Here is a 16,614-nt window from a genome sequence, read left to right as displayed (position 1 = left end):
AAACAATGGATTTTAATTTTGAAATTTTGAAAGGAAACACAGCTTCATTGGCGCAGCAGGTAGCGCGTCAGTCTCATAATCTGAAGGTCGTGAGTTCAACCCTCACAAGAAGCATAGTGTTCTCTTGTCGAGTTTTTGGAAAATAATTGAAAAAAGGTAGAGAAATTGGATTTTGATTTTGCGATTTCAATTCAAAGTTACAGCTTCATGGGCGCAGCAGGTAGCGCGTCATTCTCATAATCTGAAGGTCGTGAGTTCAACCCTCACATGAAGCAATGAGTTCTCATTTTGCGCTTTTTGAAAATCGAAAAAAAAAGGAAACAATGGATTTTAATTTTGAAATTTTGAAAGGAAACACAGCTTCATTGGCGCAGCAGGTAGCGCGTCAGTCTCATAATCTGAAGGTCGTGAGTTCAACCCTCACATGAAGCATTGTGTTGTCTTTTCGAGTTTTTGGAAAATAATTGAAAAAAGGTAGAGAAATTGGATTTTGATTTTGCGATTTCAATTCAACGTTACAGCTTCATTGGCGCAGCAGGTAGCGCGTCAGTCTCTTAATCTGAAGGTCGTGAGTTCAACCCTCACATGAAGCATTGTGTTGTCTTTTCGAGTTTTTGGAAAATAATTGAAAAAAGAGAGGGAAATTGGATTTTGATTTTGCGATTTCAGTTCAAAGTTACAGCTTCATTGGCGCAGCAGGTAGCGCGTCAGTCTCATAATCTGAAGGTTGTGAGTTCAACCCTCACATGAAGCATTGAGTTCTCATTTTGCGCTTTTTGAAAATCGAAAAAAAAAGGAAACAATGGATTTTAATTTTGAAATTTTGAAAGGAAACACAGCTTCATTGGCGCAGCAGGTAGCGCGTCAGTCTCATAATCTGAAGGTCGTGAGTTCAACCCTCACAAGAAGCATAGTGTTCTCTTGTCGAGTTTTTGGAAAATAATTGAAAAAAGGTAGAGAAATTGGATTTTGATTTTGCGATTTCAATTCAAAGTTACAGCTTCATTGGTGCAGCAGGTAGCGCGTCAGTCTCATAATCTGAAGGTCGTGAGTTCAACCCTCACATGAAGCATTGTGTTGTCTTTTCGAGTTTTTGGAAAATAATTGAAAAAAGGTAGAGAAATTGGATTTTGATTTTGCGATTTCAATTCAAAGTTACAGCTTCATTGGCGCAGCAGGTAGCGCGTCAGTCTCATAATCTGAAGGTCGTGAGTTCAACCCTCACATGAAGCATTGTGTTGTCTTTTCGAGTTTTTGGAAAATAATTGAAAAAAGGTAGAGAAATTGGATTTTGATTTTGCGATTTCAATTCAAAGTTACAGCTTCATTGGCGCAGCAGGTAGCGCGTCAGTCTCATAATCTGAAGGTCGTGAGTTCAACCCTCACATGAAGCATTGTGTTGTCTTTTCGAGTTTTTGGAAAATAATTGAAAAAAGAGAGGGAAATTGGATTTTGATTTTGCGATTTCAGTTCAAAGTTACAGCTTCATTGGCGCAGCAGGTAGCGCGTCAGTCTAATAATCTGAAGGTTGTGAGTTCAACCCTCACATGAAGCATTGAGTTCTCATTTTGCGCTTTTTGAAAATCGAAAAAAAAAGGAAACAATGGATTTTAATTTTGAAATTTTGAAAGGAAACACAGCTTCATTGGCGCAGCAGGTAGCGCGTCAGTCTCATAATCTGAAGGTCGTGAGTTCAACCCTCACATGAAGCACTGAGTTCTCATTTTGAGCTTTTTGAAAATCGAAAAAAAAGGAAATAATGGATTTTGATTTTGAAATTTTGAAAGGAAACACAGCTTCATTGGCGCAGCAGGTAGCGTGTCAGTCTCATAATCTGAAGGTCGTGAGTTCAACCCTCACATGAAGCATTGTGTTGTCTTTTCGAGTTTTTGGAAAATAATTGAAAAAAGAGAGGGAAATTGGATTTTGATTTTGCGATTTCAACTTAAAGTTACAGCTTCATTGGCGCAGCAGGTAGCGCGTCAGTCTCATAATCTGAAGGTTGTGATATCAACCCTCACATGAAGCATTGAGTTCTCATTTTGAGCTTTTTAAAAATCGAAAAAAAAAGGAAATAATGGATTTTGATTTTGAAATTTTGAAAGGAAACACAGCTTCATTGGCGCAGCAGGTAGCGTGTCAGTCTCATAATCTGAAGGTCGTGAGTTCAACCCTCACATGAAGCATTGTGTTGTCTTTTCGAGTTTTTGGAAATTAATTGAAAAAAGAGAGGGAAATTGGATTTTGATTTTGCGATTTCAATTCAAAGATACAGCTTCATTGGCGCAGCAGGTAGCACGTCAGTCTCATAATCTGAAGGTCGTGAGTTCAACCCTCACATGAAGCATTGTGTTGTCTTTTCGAGTTTTTGGAAAATAATTGAAAAAAGAGAGGGAAATTGGATTTTGATTTTGCGATTTCAATTCAAAGTTACAGCTTCATTGGCGCAGCAGGTAGCGCGTCAGTCTCATAATCTGAAGGTTGTGAGTTCAACCCTCACATGAAACATTGAGTTCTCATTTTGAGCTTTTTGAAAATCGAAAAAAAAGGAAATAATGGATTTTGATTTTGAAATTTTGAAAGGAAACATAGCTTCATTGGCGCAGCAGGTAGCGTGTCAGTCTCATAATCTGAAGGTCGTGAGTTCAACCCTCACATGAAGCATTGTGTTGTCTTTTCGAGTTTTTGGAAATTAATTGAAAAAAGGGAGAGAAATTGGATTTTGATTTTGCGATTTCAACTGAAAATTACAGCTTTATTGGCGCAGCAGGTAGCGCATCAGTCTCATAATCTGAAGGTCGTGAGTTCAACCCTCACATGAAGCATTGTGTTGTCTTTTCGAGTTTTTGGAAAATAATTGAAAAAAGAGAGGGAAATAGGATTTTGATTTTGCGATTTCAGCTCAAAGTTACAGCTTCATTGGCGCAGCAGGTAGCGCGTCAGTCTCATAATCTGAAGGTCGTGAGTTCAACCCTCACATGAAGCATTGTGTTGTCTTTTCGAGTTTTTGGAAAATAATTGAAAAAAGAGAGGGAAATTGGATTTTGATTTTGCGATTTCAATTCAAAGTTACAGCTTCATTGGCGCAGCAGGTAGCGCATCAGTCTCATAATCTGAAGGTCGTGAGTTCAACCCTCACATGAAGCATTGTGTTGTCTTTTCGAGTTTTTGGAAAATAATTGAAAAAAGAGAGGGAAATTGGATTTTGATTTTGCGATTTCAGCTCAAAGTTACAGCTTCATTGGCGCAGCAGGTAGCGCGTCAGTCTCATTATCTGAAGATCGTGAGTTCAACCCTCACATGAAGCTTTGTGTTGTCTTTTCGAATTTTTGGAAAATAATTTAAAAAAGGGAGAGAAATTGTATTTTGATTTTGCGATTTCAATTGAAAATTACAGTTTCATTGGCCCCGCAGGTAGCACGTCAGTCTCATAATCTGAAGGTCGTGAGTTCAACCCTCACATGAAGCATATTGTTCTTCTGTTGAGTTTTGGGAAATTAATTGAAAAAAGGGAGAGAAATTGGATTTTGATTTTGCGATTTCAATTGATATTTACAGCTTCATTGGCGCAGCAGGTAGTGTGTCAGTCTCATAATCTGAAGTTCGTGAGTTCAAACCTCACATGAAGCATAGTGTTCTCTTGTCGGGTTTTTGGAAAATAATCGAAAAAGGGAGAGAAATTGTATTTCGATTTTGCGATTTCAATTGAAAATTACAGTTTCATTGGCCCCGCAGGTAGCACGTCAGTCTCATAATCTGAAGGTCGTGAGTTCAACCCTCACATGAAGCATAGTGTTCTCTTGTCGAGTTTTTGGAAATTAATTGAAAAAAGGGAGAGAAATTGGAATTTGATTTTGCGATTTCATTTCAAGATTACAGCTTCATTGGCGCAGCAGGTAGCGTGTCAGTCTCATAATCTGAAGGTTGTGATATCAACCCTCACATGAAGCATTGAGTTCTCATTTTGAGCTTTTTGAAAATCGAAAAAAAAAGGAAATAATGGATTTTGATTTTGAAATTTTGAAAGGAAACACAGCTTCATTGGCGCAGCAGGTAGCGCGTCAGTCTCATAATCTGAAGGTCGTGAGTTCAACCCTCATATGAAGCATTGTGTTGTCTTTTCGAGTTTTTGGAAATTAATTGAAAAAAGAGAGGGAAATTGGATTTTGATTTTGCGATTTCAATTCAAATATACAGCTTCATTGGCGCAGCAGGTAGCACGTCAGTCTCATAATCTGAAGGTCGTGAGTTCAACCCTCACATGAAGCATTGTGTTGTCTTTTCGAGTTTTTGGAAAATAATTGAAAAAAGAGAGGGAAATTGGATTTTGATTTTGCGATTTCAATTCATAGTTACAGCTTCATTGGCGCAGCAGGTAGCGCGTCAGTCTCATAATCTGAAGGTCGTGAGTTCAACCCTCACATGAAGCATTGTGTTCTCTTTTCGAGTTTTTGAAGAATAATTGAAAAAAAGGGAGAGAAATTGGATTTTGATTTTGCGATTTCACCTCAAGATTACAGCTTCATTGGCGCAGCAGCTAGCGTGTCAGTCTCATAATCTGAAGGTCGTGAGTTCAACCCTCACATGAAGCATAGTGTTCTCTTGTCGAGTTTTCGAAGAATAATTGAAAAAAGGGAGAGGAATTAGATTTTGCTTTTGCAATTTTAGTAAATAATAATAGCTTCATTGGCGCAGCAGGTAGCGTGTCAGTCTCATAATCTGAAGGTCGTGAGTTCAACCCTCACATGAAGCATAGTGTTCTCTTGTCGAGTTTTTGAAGAATAATTGAAAAGTGGGAGAGAAATTGGATTTTGATTTTGCGATTTCACTTCAAGATTACAGCTTCATTGGCGCAGCAGGTAGCACGTCAGTCTCATAATCTGAAGGTCGTGAGTTCAACCCTCACATGAAGCATAGTGTTCTCTTGTCGAGTTTTTGAAGAATAATTGAAAAAAGGGAGAGAAATTGGATTTTGATTTTGCGATTTCACTTCAAGATTACAGCTTCATTGGCACAGCAGGTAGCACGTCAGTCTCATAATCTGAAGGTCGTGAGTTCAACCCTCACATGAAGCATAGTGTTCTCTTGTCGAGTTTTTGGAAAATAATTGAAAAAAGGAGAGAAATTGGATTTTGATTTTGCGATTTCACTTCAAGATTACAGCTTCATTGGCACAGGAGGTAGCACGTCAGTCTCATAATCTGAAGGTCGTGAGTTCAACCCTCACATGAAGCATAGTGTTCTCTTGTCGAGTTTTTGAAGAATAATTGAAAAAAGGGAGAGGAATTGGATATTGATTTTGCGATTTCACTTCAAGATTACAGCTTCATTGGCGCAGCAGGTAGCACGTCAGTATCATAATCTGAAGGTCGTGAGTTCAACCATCACATGAAGCATAGTGTTCTCTTGTCGAGTTTTTGAAGAATAATTGAAAAAAGGGAGAGAAATTGGATTTTGATTTTGCGATTTCACTTCAAGATTACAGTTTCATTGGCGCAGCAGGTAGCGTGTCAGTCTAATAATCTGAAGGTCGTAAGTTAAACCCTCACATGAAGCATAGTGTTCTCTTGTCGAGTTTTTGAAGAATAATTGAAAAAAGGAGAGAAATTGGATTTTGATTTTGCGATTTCACTTCAAGATTACAGCTTCATTGGCACAGGAGGTAGCACGTCAGTCTCATAATCTGAAGGTCGTGAGTTCAACCCTCACATGAAGCATAGTGTTCTCTTGTCGAGTTTTCGAAGAATAATTGAAAAAAGGGAGAGGAATTAGATTTTGCTTTTGCAATTTTAGTAAATAATAATAGCTTCATTGGCGCAGCAGGTAGCGTGTCAGTCTCATAATCTGAAGGTCGTGAGTTCAACCCTCACATGAAGCATAGTGTTCTCTTGTCGAGTTTTTGAAGAATAATTGAAAAGTGGGAGAGAAATTGGATTTTGATTTTGCGATTTCACTTCAAGATTACAGCTTCATTGGCGCAGCAGGTAGCACGTCAGTCTCATACTCTGAAGGTCGTGAGTTCAACCCTCACATGAAGCATTGTGTTCTCTTGTCGAGTTTTTGAAGAATAATTGAAAAAAGGGAGAGAAATTGGATTTTGATTTTGCGATTTCACTTCAAGATTACAGCTTCATTGGCGCAGCAGGTAGCGTGTCAGTCTCATAATCTGAAGGTCGTGAGTTCAACCCTCACATGAAGCATAGTGTTCTCTTGTCGAGTTTTTGGAAAATAATTGAAAAAAGGAGAGAAATTGGATTTTGATTTTGCGATTTCACTTCAAGATTACAGCTTCATTGGCGCAGCAGGTAGCACGTCAGTATCATAATCTGAAGGTCGTGAGTTCAACCATCACATGAAGCATAGTGTTCTCTTGTCGAGTTTTTGAAGAATAATTGAAAAAAGGGAGAGAAATTGGATTTTGATTTTGCGATTTCACTTCAAGATTACAGTTTCATTGGCGCAGCAGGTAGCGTGTCAGTCTAATAATCTGAAGGTCGTGAGTTCAACCCTCACATGAAGCATAGTGTTCTCTTGTCGAGTTTTTGAAGAATAATTGAAAAAAGGGAGAGGAATTGGATTTTGCTTTTGCAATTATAGTAAATAATGATAGCTTCATTGGCGCAGCAGGTAGCGTGTCAGTCTCATAATCTGAAGGTCGTGAGTTCAACCCTCACATGAAGCATAGTGTTCTCTTGTCGAGTTTTTGAAGAATAATTGAAAAAAGGGAGAGGAATTGGATATTGATTTTGCGATTTCACTTCAAGATTACAGCTTCATTGGCGCAGCAGGTAGCACGTCAGTCTCATAATCTGAAGGTCGTGAGTTCAACCCTCACATGAAGCATAGTGTTCTCTTGTCGAGTTTTTGAAGAATAATTGAAAAAAGGGAGAGAAATTGGATTTTGATTTTGCGATTTCACTTCAAGATTACAGCTTCATTGGCACAGCAGGTAGCACGTCAGTCTCATAATCTGAAGGTCGTGAGTTCAATCCTCACATGAAGCATAGTGTTCTTTCGTCGAGTTTTTGAAGAATAATTGAAAAAAGGGAGAGGAATTGGATTTTGCTTTTGCAATTTTAGTCAATAATAATAGCTTCATTGGCGCAGCAGGTAGCGTGTCAGTCTCATAATCTGAAGGTCGTGAGTTCAACCCTCACATGAAGCATAGTGTTCTCTTGTCGAGTTTTTGAAGAATAATTGAAAAAAGGGAGAGGAATTGGATTTTTCTTTTGCAATTTTAGTAAATAATAATAGCTTCATTGGCGCAGCAGGTAGCGTGTCAGTCTCATAATCTGAAGGTCGTGAGTTCAACCCTCACATGAAGCATAGTGTTCTCTTTTCGAGTTTTTGAAGAATAATTGAAAAAAAGGGAGAGAAATTGGATTTTGATTTTGCGATTTCACCTCAAGATTACAGCTTCATTGGCGCAGCAGGTAGCGTGTCAGTCTCATAATCTGAAGGTCGTGAGTTCAACCCTCACATGAAGCATAGTGTTCTCTTGTCGAGTTTTCGAAGAATAATTGAAAAAAGGGAGAGGAATTGGATTTTGATTTTGCGATTTCACCTGAAGATTACAGCTTCATTGGCGCAGCAGGTAGCGTGTCAGTCTCATAATCTGAAGGTCGTGAGTTCAACCCTCACATGAAGCATAGTGTTCTCTTGTCGAGTTTTTGAAGAATAATTGAAAAAAGGGAGAGGAATTGGATTTTGCTTTTGCAATTTTAGTAAATAATAATAGCTTCATTGGCGCAGCAGGTAGCGTGTCAGTCTCATAATCTGAAGGTCGTGAGTTCAACCCTCACATGAAGCATAGTGTTCTCTTGTCGAGTTTTTGGAAAATAATTGAAAAAAGGAGAGAAATTGGATTTTGATTTTGCGATTTCACTTCAAGATTACAGCTTCATTGGCGCAGCAGGTAGCGTGTCAGTCTAATAATCTGAAGGTCGTGAGTTCAACCCTCACATGAAGCATAGTGTTCTCTTGTCGAGTTTTTGAAGAATAATTGAAAAAAGGGAGAGGAATTGGATTTTGCTTTTGCAATTATAGTAAATAATGATAGCTTCATTGGCGCAGCAGGTAGCGTGTCAGTCTCATAATCTGAAGGTCGTGAGTTCAACCCTCACATGAAGCATAGTGTTCTCTTGTCGAGTTTTTGAAGAATAATTGAAAAAAGGGAGAGGAATTGGATATTGATTTTGCGATTTCACTTCAAGATTACAGCTTCATTGGCGCAGCAGGTAGCACGTCAGTCTCATAATCTGAAGGTCGTGAGTTCAACCCTCACATGAAGCATAGTGTTCTCTTGTCGAGTTTTTGAAGAATAATTGAAAAATGGGAGAGAAATTGGATTTTGATTTTGCGATTTCCCTTCAAGATTACAGCTTCATTGGCGCAGCAGGTAGCGTGTCAGTCTCATAATCTGAAGGTCGTGAGTTCAACCCTCACATGAAGCATAGTGTTCTCTTGTCGAGTTTTTGGAAAATAATTGAAAAAAGGAGAGAAATTGGATTTTGATTTTGCGATTTCACTTCAAGATTACAGCTTCATTGGCACAGCAGGTAGCACGTCAGTCTCATAATCTGAAGGTCGTGAGTTCAACCCTCACATGAAGCATAGTGTTCTCTTGTCGAGTTTTTGAAGAATAATTGAAAAAAGGGAAAGGAATTGGATATTGATTTTGCGATTTCACTTCAAGATTACAGCTTCATTGGCGCAGCAGGTAGCACGTCAGTATCATAATCTGAAGGTCATGAGTTCAATCCTCACATGAAGCATAGTGTTCTCTTGTCGAGTTTTTGAAGAATAACTGAAAAAAGGGAGAGAAATTGGATTTTGATTTTGCGATTTCACTTCAAGATTACAGTTTCATTGGCGCAGCAGGTAGCGTGTCAGTCTAATAATCTGAAGGTCGTGAGTTCAACCCTCACATGAAGCATAGTGTTCTCTTGTTGAGTTTTTGAAGAATAATTGAAAAAAGGGAGAGGAATTGGATTTTGCTTTTGCAATTATAGTAAATAATGATAGCTTCATTGGCGCAGCAGGGAGCGTGTCAGTCTCATAATCTGAAGGTCGTGAGTTCAACCCTCACATGAAGCATAGTGTTCTCTTGTCGAGTTTTTGAAGAATAATTGAAAAAAGGGAGAGGAATTGGATATTGATTTTGCGATTTCACTTCAAGATTACAGCTTCATTGGCGCAGCACGTAGCACGTCAGTCTCATAATCTGAAGGTCGTGAGTTCATTCCTCACATGAAGCATAGTGTTCTCTTGTCGAGTTTTTGAAGAATAATTGAAAAAAGGGAGAGGAATTGGATTTTGCTTTTGCAATTTTAGTAAATAATAATAGCTTCATTGGCGCAGCAGGTAGCGTGTCAGTCTCATAATCTGAAGGTCGTGAGTTCAACCCTCACATGAAGCATAGTGTTCTCTTGTCGAGATTTTGAAGAATAATTGAAAAAAGGGAGAGGAATTGGATTTTGCTTTTGCAATTTTAGTGAATAATAATAGCTTCATTGGCGCAGAAGGTAGAGTGTCAGTCTCATAATCTGAAGGTCGTGAGTTCAACCCTCACATGAAGCATAGTGTTCTCTTGTCGAGTTTTTGAAGAATAATTGAAAAAAGGGAGAGGAATTGGATTTTGATTTTGCGATTTCACTTCAAGATTACAGCTTCATTGGCACAGCAGGTAGCACGTCAGTCTCATAATCTGAAGGTCGTGAGTTCAACCGTCACATGAAGCATAGTGTTCTCTTGTCGAGTTTTTGAAGAATAATTGAAAAAAGGGAGATAAATTAGATTTTGATTTTGCGATTTCACTTCAAAATTACTACTTCATTGGCGCAGCAGGTAGCACGTCAGTCTCATAATCTGAAGGTCGTGAGTTCAACCCTCACATGAAGCATAGTGTTCTCTTGTCGAGTTTCTGAAGAATAGTTGAAAAAAGGGAGAGAAATTGGATTTTGATTTTGCGATTTCACTTCAAGATTACAGCTTTATTGGCACAGCAGGTAGCACGTCAGTCTCATAATCTGAAGGTCGTGAGTTAAACCCTCACATGAAGCATAGTGTTCTCTTGTCGAGTTTTTGGAAAATAATTGAAAAAAGGAGAGAAATTGGATTTTGATTTTGCGATTTCACTTCAAGATTACATCTTCATTGGCGCAGCAGGTAGCACGTCAGTATCATAATCTGAAGGTCGTGAGTTCAACCCTCACATGAAGCATAGTGTTCTCTTGTCGAGTTTTTGAAGAATAATTGAAAAAAGGGAGAGAAATTGGATTTTGATTTTGCGATTTCACTTCAAGATTACAGTTTCATTGGCGCAGCAGGTAGCGTGTCAGTCTAATAATCTGAAGGTCGTGAGTTCAACCCTCACATGAAGCATAGTGTTCTCTTGTTGAGTTTTTGAAGAATAATTTAAAAAAGGGAGAGGAATTGGATTTTGCTTTTGCAATTATAGTAAATGATGATAGCTTCATTGGCGCAGCAGGTAGCGTGTCAGTCTCATAATCTGAAGGTCGTGAGTTCAACCCTCACATGAAGCATAGTGTTCTCTTGTCGAGTTTTTGAAGAATAATTGAAAAAAGGGAGAGGAATTGGATATTGATTTTGCGATTTCACTTCAAGATTACAGCTTCATTGGCGCAGCAGATAGCACGTCAGTCTCATAATCTGAAGGTCGTGAGTTCAACCCTTACATGAAGCATAGTGTTCTCTTGTCGAGTTTTTGAAGAATAATTGAAAAAAGGGAGAGAAATTGGATTTTGATTTTGCAATTTCACTTCAAGAATACAGCTTCATTGGCGCAGCAGGTAGCGTGTCAGTCTCATAATCTGAAGGTCGTGAGTTCAAGCCTCACATGAAGCATAGTGTTCTTTTGTCGAGTTTTTGAAGAATAATTGAAAAAAGGGAGAGGAATTGGATTTTGCTTTTGCAATTTTAGTAAATAATAATAGCTTCATTGGCGCAGCAGGTAGCATGTCAGTCTCATAATCTGAAGGTCGTGAGTTCAACCCTCACATGAAGCATAGTGTTCTCGTGTCGAGTTTTTGAAGAATAATTGAAAAAAGGGAGAGGAATTGGATATTGATTTTGCGATTTCACTTCAAGATTACAGCTTCATTGGCGCAGCACGTAGCACGTCAGTCTCATAATCTGAAGGTCGTGAGTTCATTCCTCACATGAAGCATAGTGTTCTCTTGTCGAGTTTTTGAAGAATAATTGAAAAAAGGGAGAGGAATTGGATTTTGCTTTTGCAATTTTAGTAAATAATAATAGCTTCATTGGCGCAGCAGGTAGCGTGTCAGTCTCATAATCTGAAGGTCGTGAGTTCAACCCTCACATGAAGCATAGTGTTCTCTTGTCGAGATTTTGAAGAATAATTAAAAAAAGGGAGAGGAATTAGATTTTGCTTTTGCAATTTTAGTGAATAATAATAGCTTCATTGGCGCAGAAGGTAGAGTGTCAGTGTCATAATCTGAAGGTCGTGAGTTCAACCCTCACATGAAGCATAGTGTTCTCTTGTCGAGTTTTTTGAAAATAATTGAAAAAAAGTAGAGAAATTGGATTTTGATTTTGCGATTTCACTTCAAGATTACAACTTCATTGGCGCAGCAGGTAGCACGTCAGTCTCATAATTTGAAGGTCGTGAGTTCAACCCTCACATGAAGCATAGTGTTCTCTTTTCGAGTTTTTGAAGAATAATTGAAAAAAAGGGAGAGAAATTGGATTTTGATTTTGCGATTTCACCTCAAGATTACAGCTTCATTGGCGCAGCAGGTAGCGTGTCAGTCCCATAATCTGAAGGTCGTGAGTTCAACCCTCACATGAAGCAAAGTGTTCTCTTGTCGAGGTTTTGAAGAATAATTGAAAAAAGGGAGAGGAATTGGATTTTGCTTTTGCAATTTTAGTGAATAATAATAGCTTCATTGGCGATGAAGGTAGAGTGTCAGTGTCATAATCTGAAGGTCGTGAGTTCAACCCTCACATGAAGCATAGTGTTCTCTTGTCGAGTTTTTGGAAAATAATTGAAAAAAGTAGAGAAATTGGATTTTGATTTTGCGATTTCACCTCAAGATAACAGCTTCATTGGCGCAGCAGGTAGCGTGTCAGTCTCATAATCTGAAGGTCGTGAGTTCAACCCTCACATGAAGCATAGTGTTCTCTTGTCGAGGTTTTGAAGAATAATTGAAAAAAGGGAGAGAAATTGGATTTTGATTTTGCGATTTCACTTCAAGATTACAGCTTCATTGGCGCAGCAGGTAGCGTGTCAGTCTCATAATCTGAAGGTCGTGAGTTCAACCCTCACATGAAGCATAGTGTTCTCTTGTCGAGTTTTGGGAAAATAATTGAAAAAAGGAGAGAAATTGGATTTTGATTTTGCGATTTCACTTCAAGATTACAGCTTCATTGGCACAGCAGGTAGCACGTCAGTCTCATAATCTGAAGGTCGTGAGTTCAACCCTCACATGAAGCATAGTGTTCTCTTGTCGAGTTTTTGAAGAATAATTGAAAAAAGGGAGAGGAATTGGATATTGATTTTGCGATTTCACTTCAAGATTACAGCTTCATTGGCGCAGCAGGTAGCACGTCAGTATCATAATCTGAAGGTCATGAGTTCAACCCTCACATGAAGCATAGTGTTCTCTTGTCGAGTTTTTGAAGAATAATTGAAAAAAGGGAGAGGAATTGGATTTTGCTTTTGCAATTATAGTAAATAATGATAGCTTCATTGGCGCAGCAGGTAGCGTGTCAGTCTCATAATCTGAAGGTCGTGAGTTCAACCCTCACATGAAGCATAGTGTTCTCTTGTCGAGTTTTTGAAGAAGAATTGAAAAAAGGGAGAGGAATTGGATATTGATTTTGCGATTTCACTTCAAGATTACGGCTTCATTGGCGCAGCAGATAGCACGTCAGTCTCATAATCTGAAGGTCGTGAGTTCAACCCTTACATGAAGCATAGTGTTCTCTTGTCGAGTTTTTGAAGAATAATTGAAAAAAGGGAGAGGAATTGGATATTGATTTTGCGATTTCACTTCAAGATAACAGCTTCATTGGCGCAGCACGTAGCACGTCAGTCTCATAATCTGAAGGTCGTGAGTTCATTCCTCACATGAAGCATAGTGTTCTCTTGTCGAGTTTTTGAAGAATAATTGAAAAAAGGGAGAGGAATTGGATTTTGCTTTTGCAATTTTAGTAAATAATAATAGCTTCATTGGCGCAGCAGGTAGCGTGTCAGTCTCATAATCTGAAGGTCCTGAGTTCAACCCTCACATGAAGCATAGTGTTCTCTTGTCGAGATTTTGAAGAATAATTGAAAAAAGGGAGAGGAATTGGATTTTGCTTTTGCAATTTTAGTATATAATAATAGCTTCATTGGCGCAGAAGGTAGAGTGTCAGTGTCATAATCTGAAGGTCGTGAGTTCAACCCTCACATGAAGCATAGTGTTCTCTTGTCGAGTTTTTGAAGAATAATTGAAAAAAGGGAGAGAAATTGGATTTTGATTTTGCGATTTCACTTCAAGATTACAACTTCATTGGCGCAGCAGGTAGCGTGTCAGTCTGATAATCTGAAGGTCGTGACTTCAACCCTCACATGAAGCATAGTGTTCTCTTGTCGAGTATTTGAAGAATAATTGAAAAAAGGGAGAGGATTTGGATTTTGCTTTTGCAATTTTAGTAAATAATAATAGCTTCATTGGCGCAGCAGGTAGCGTGTCAGTCTGATAATCTGAAGGTCGTGAGTTCAATCCTCACATGAAGCATAGTGTTCTCTTGTCGAGTTTTTGAAGAATAATTGAAAAAAGGGAGAGAAATTGGATTTTGATTTTGCGATTTCACTTCAAGATTACAGCTTCATTGGCGCAGCAGGTAGCGTGTCAGTCTCATAATCTGAAGGTCGTGAGTTCAACCCTCACATGAAGCAAAGTGTTCTCTTGTCGAGTTTTTGAAGAATAATTGAAAAAAGGGAGAGAAATTGGATTTTGATTTTGCGATTTCACTTCAAGATTACAACTTCATTGGCGCAGCAGGTAGCACGTCAGTCTCATAATTTGAAGGTCGTGAGTTCAACCCTCACATGAAGCATAGTGTTCTCTTGTCGAGTTTTTGAAGAATAATTGAAAAAAGGGAGAGAAATTGGATTTTGATTTTGCGATTTCACCTCAAGATTACAGCTTCTTTGGCGCAGCAGGTAGCGTGTCAGTCTGATAATCTGAAGGTCGTGAGTTCAACCCTCACATGAAGCATAGTGTTCTCTTGTCGAGTTTTTGAAGAATAATTGAAAAAAGGGAGAGGAATTGGATATTGATTTTGCGATTTCATTTCAAGATTACAGCTTCATTGGCGCAGCAGGTAGCACGTCAGTCTCATAATCTGAAGGTCGTGAGTTCAACCCTCACATGAAGCATAGTGTTCTCTTGTCGAGTATTTGAAGAATAATTGAAAAAAGGGAGAGGATTTTGCTTTTGCAATTTTAGTAAATAATAATAGCTTCATTGGCGCAGCAGGTAGCGTGTCAGTCTCATAATCTGAAGGTCGTGAGTTCAACCCCTCACATGAAGCATAGTGTTCTCTTGTCGAGTTTTTGAAGAATAATTGAAAAAAGGGAGAGAAATTGGATTTTGATTTTGCGATTTCACTTCAAGATTACAGCTTCATTGGCGCAGCAGGTAGCGTGTCAGTCTCATAATCTGAAGGTCGTGAGTTCAACCCTCACATGAAGCATAGTGTTCTCTTGTCGAGTTTTTGAAGAATAATTGAAAAAAGGGAGAGAAATTGGATTTTGATTTTGCGATTTCACTTCAAGATTACAACTTCATTGGCGCAGCAGGTAGCACGTCAGTCTCATAATTTGAAGGTCGTGAGTTCAACCCTCACATGAAGCATAGTGTTCTCTTGTCGAGTTTTTGAAGAATAATTGAAAAAAGGGAGAGAAATTGGATTTTGATTTTGCGATTTCACCTCAAGATTACAGCTTCATTGGCGCAGCAGGTAGCACGTCAGTCTCATAATCTGAAGGTCGTGAGTTCAACCCTCACATGAAGCATAGTGTTCTCTTGTCGAGTATTTGAAGAATAATTGAAAAAAGGGAGAGGATTTGGATTTTGCTTTTGCAATTTTAGTAAATAATAATAGCTTCATTGGCGCAGCAGGTAGCGTGTCAGTCTGATAATCTGAATGTCGTGAGTTCAACCCTCACATGAAGCATAGTGTTCTCTTGTCGAGTTTTTGAAGAATAATTGAAAAAATGGGAGAGAAATTGGATTTTGATTTTGCGATTTCACTTCAAGATTAGAGCTTCATTGGCGCAGAAGGTAGAGTGTCAGTCTCATAATCTGAAGGTCGTGAGTTCAACCCTCACATGAAGCATAGTGTTCTCTTGTCGAGTTTTTGGAAAATAATTGAAAAAAGGAGAGAAATTGGATTTTGATTTTGCGATTTCACTTCAAGATTACAGCTTCATTGGCACAGCAGGTAGCACGTCAGTCTCATAATCTGAAGGTCGTGAGTTCAACCCTCACATGAAGCATAGTGTTCTCTTGTCGAGTTTTTGAAGAATAATTGAAAAAAGGGAGAGAAATTGGATTTTGATTTTGCGATTTCACTTCAAGATTAGAGCTTCATTGGCGCAGCAGGTAGCGTGTCAGTCTCATAATCTGAAGGTCGTGAGTTCGACCCTCACATGAAGCATAGTGTTCTCTTGTCGAGTTTTTGAAGAATAATTGAAAAAAGGGAGAGGAATTGGATTTTGCTTTTGCAATTTTAGTAAATAATAATAGCTTCATTGGCGCAGCAGGTAGCGTGTCAGTCTCATAATCTGAAGGTCGTGAGTTCAACCCTCACATGAAGCATAGTGTTCTCTTTTCGAGTTTTTGAAGAATAATTGAAAAAAAGGGAGAGAAATTGGATTTTGATTTTGCGATTTCACTTCAAGATTACAGCTTCATTGGCACAGCAGGTAGCACGTCAGTCTCATAATCTGAAGGTCGTGAGTTCAACCCTCACATGAAGCATAGTGTTCTCTTGTCGAGTTTTTAAAGAATAATTGAAAAAAGGGAGAGGAATTGGATATTGATTTTGCGATTTCACTTCAAGATTACAGCTTCATTGGCGCAGCAGGTAGCGTGTCAGTCTCATAATCTGAAGGTCGTGAGTTCAACCCTCACATGAAGCATAGTGTTCTCTTGTCGAGTTTTTGGAAAATAATTGAAAAAAGGGAGAGGAATTGGATATTGATTTTGCGATTTCACTTCAAGATTACAGCTTCATTGGCGCAGCAGGTAGCACGTCAGTATCATAATCTGAAGGTCATGAGTTCAACCCTCACATGAAGCATAGTGTTCTCTTGTCGAGTTTTTGAAGAATAATTGAAAAAAGGGAGAGAAATTGGATTTTGATTTTGCGATTTCACTTCAAGATTACAGTTTCATTGGCGCAGCAGGTAGCGTGTCAGTCTAATAATCTGAAGGTCGTGAGTTCAACCCTCACATGAAGCATAGTGTTCTCTTGTCGAGTTTTTGAAGAATAATTGAAAAAAGGGAGAGGAATTGGATTTTGCTTTTGCAATTATAGTAAATAATGATAGCTTCATTGGCGCAGCAGGTAGCGTGTCAG

At 38.7% G+C, this 16,614-nt stretch overlaps 16 non-coding genes across 16 annotated transcripts; all 16 read left to right on the top strand.

The window, feature by feature from the left end:
- Positions 1 to 359: 359 nt before the first annotated feature.
- trnam-cau (transfer RNA methionine (anticodon CAU)) lies at positions 360 to 432 on the top strand. Its single transcript has one exon. It is a non-coding gene; the product is annotated as a tRNA-Met (tRNA).
- Positions 433 to 1,160: 728 nt separating this feature from the next.
- On the top strand, positions 1,161 to 1,233 carry trnam-cau (transfer RNA methionine (anticodon CAU)). The gene has a single exon. It is a non-coding gene; the product is annotated as a tRNA-Met (tRNA).
- Positions 1,234 to 1,321: 88 nt separating this feature from the next.
- trnam-cau (transfer RNA methionine (anticodon CAU)) lies at positions 1,322 to 1,394 on the top strand. The gene has a single exon. It is a non-coding gene; the product is annotated as a tRNA-Met (tRNA).
- Positions 1,395 to 1,482: 88 nt separating this feature from the next.
- trnai-aau (transfer RNA isoleucine (anticodon AAU)) lies at positions 1,483 to 1,555 on the top strand. Its single transcript has one exon. It is a non-coding gene; the product is annotated as a tRNA-Ile (tRNA).
- An 84-nt stretch (positions 1,556 to 1,639) lies between these two features.
- On the top strand, positions 1,640 to 1,712 carry trnam-cau (transfer RNA methionine (anticodon CAU)). The gene has a single exon. It is a non-coding gene; the product is annotated as a tRNA-Met (tRNA).
- Positions 1,713 to 2,913: 1,201 nt separating this feature from the next.
- Positions 2,914 to 2,986, top strand: trnam-cau (transfer RNA methionine (anticodon CAU)). The gene has a single exon. It is a non-coding gene; the product is annotated as a tRNA-Met (tRNA).
- Positions 2,987 to 4,357: 1,371 nt separating this feature from the next.
- On the top strand, positions 4,358 to 4,430 carry trnam-cau (transfer RNA methionine (anticodon CAU)). Its single transcript has one exon. It is a non-coding gene; the product is annotated as a tRNA-Met (tRNA).
- A 2,018-nt stretch (positions 4,431 to 6,448) lies between these two features.
- trnai-aau (transfer RNA isoleucine (anticodon AAU)) lies at positions 6,449 to 6,521 on the top strand. The gene has a single exon. It is a non-coding gene; the product is annotated as a tRNA-Ile (tRNA).
- Positions 6,522 to 7,897: 1,376 nt separating this feature from the next.
- Positions 7,898 to 7,970, top strand: trnai-aau (transfer RNA isoleucine (anticodon AAU)). Its single transcript has one exon. It is a non-coding gene; the product is annotated as a tRNA-Ile (tRNA).
- An 892-nt stretch (positions 7,971 to 8,862) lies between these two features.
- trnai-aau (transfer RNA isoleucine (anticodon AAU)) lies at positions 8,863 to 8,935 on the top strand. The gene has a single exon. It is a non-coding gene; the product is annotated as a tRNA-Ile (tRNA).
- A 1,375-nt stretch (positions 8,936 to 10,310) lies between these two features.
- Positions 10,311 to 10,383, top strand: trnai-aau (transfer RNA isoleucine (anticodon AAU)). Its single transcript has one exon. It is a non-coding gene; the product is annotated as a tRNA-Ile (tRNA).
- A 3,146-nt stretch (positions 10,384 to 13,529) lies between these two features.
- Positions 13,530 to 13,602, top strand: trnai-gau (transfer RNA isoleucine (anticodon GAU)). Its single transcript has one exon. It is a non-coding gene; the product is annotated as a tRNA-Ile (tRNA).
- Positions 13,603 to 13,690: 88 nt separating this feature from the next.
- On the top strand, positions 13,691 to 13,763 carry trnai-gau (transfer RNA isoleucine (anticodon GAU)). The gene has a single exon. It is a non-coding gene; the product is annotated as a tRNA-Ile (tRNA).
- A 410-nt stretch (positions 13,764 to 14,173) lies between these two features.
- trnai-gau (transfer RNA isoleucine (anticodon GAU)) lies at positions 14,174 to 14,246 on the top strand. Its single transcript has one exon. It is a non-coding gene; the product is annotated as a tRNA-Ile (tRNA).
- Positions 14,247 to 15,134: 888 nt separating this feature from the next.
- trnai-gau (transfer RNA isoleucine (anticodon GAU)) lies at positions 15,135 to 15,207 on the top strand. Its single transcript has one exon. It is a non-coding gene; the product is annotated as a tRNA-Ile (tRNA).
- A 1,216-nt stretch (positions 15,208 to 16,423) lies between these two features.
- trnai-aau (transfer RNA isoleucine (anticodon AAU)) lies at positions 16,424 to 16,496 on the top strand. Its single transcript has one exon. It is a non-coding gene; the product is annotated as a tRNA-Ile (tRNA).
- The last annotated feature ends 118 nt before the right edge of the window (positions 16,497 to 16,614 follow it).

Source organism: Urocampus carinirostris, unplaced genomic scaffold (assembly GCF_059441175.1).
Source record: "Urocampus carinirostris isolate Australia breed hairy pipefish unplaced genomic scaffold, RoL_Ucar_1.0 HiC_scaffold_41, whole genome shotgun sequence".
In the NCBI taxonomy this organism is placed as follows: Eukaryota; Metazoa; Chordata; class Actinopteri; order Syngnathiformes; family Syngnathidae; genus Urocampus; species Urocampus carinirostris.
The sequence above is the reverse complement of the archived record's forward strand: the minus strand, read 5'-3'. Positions and strand labels throughout refer to the sequence as shown.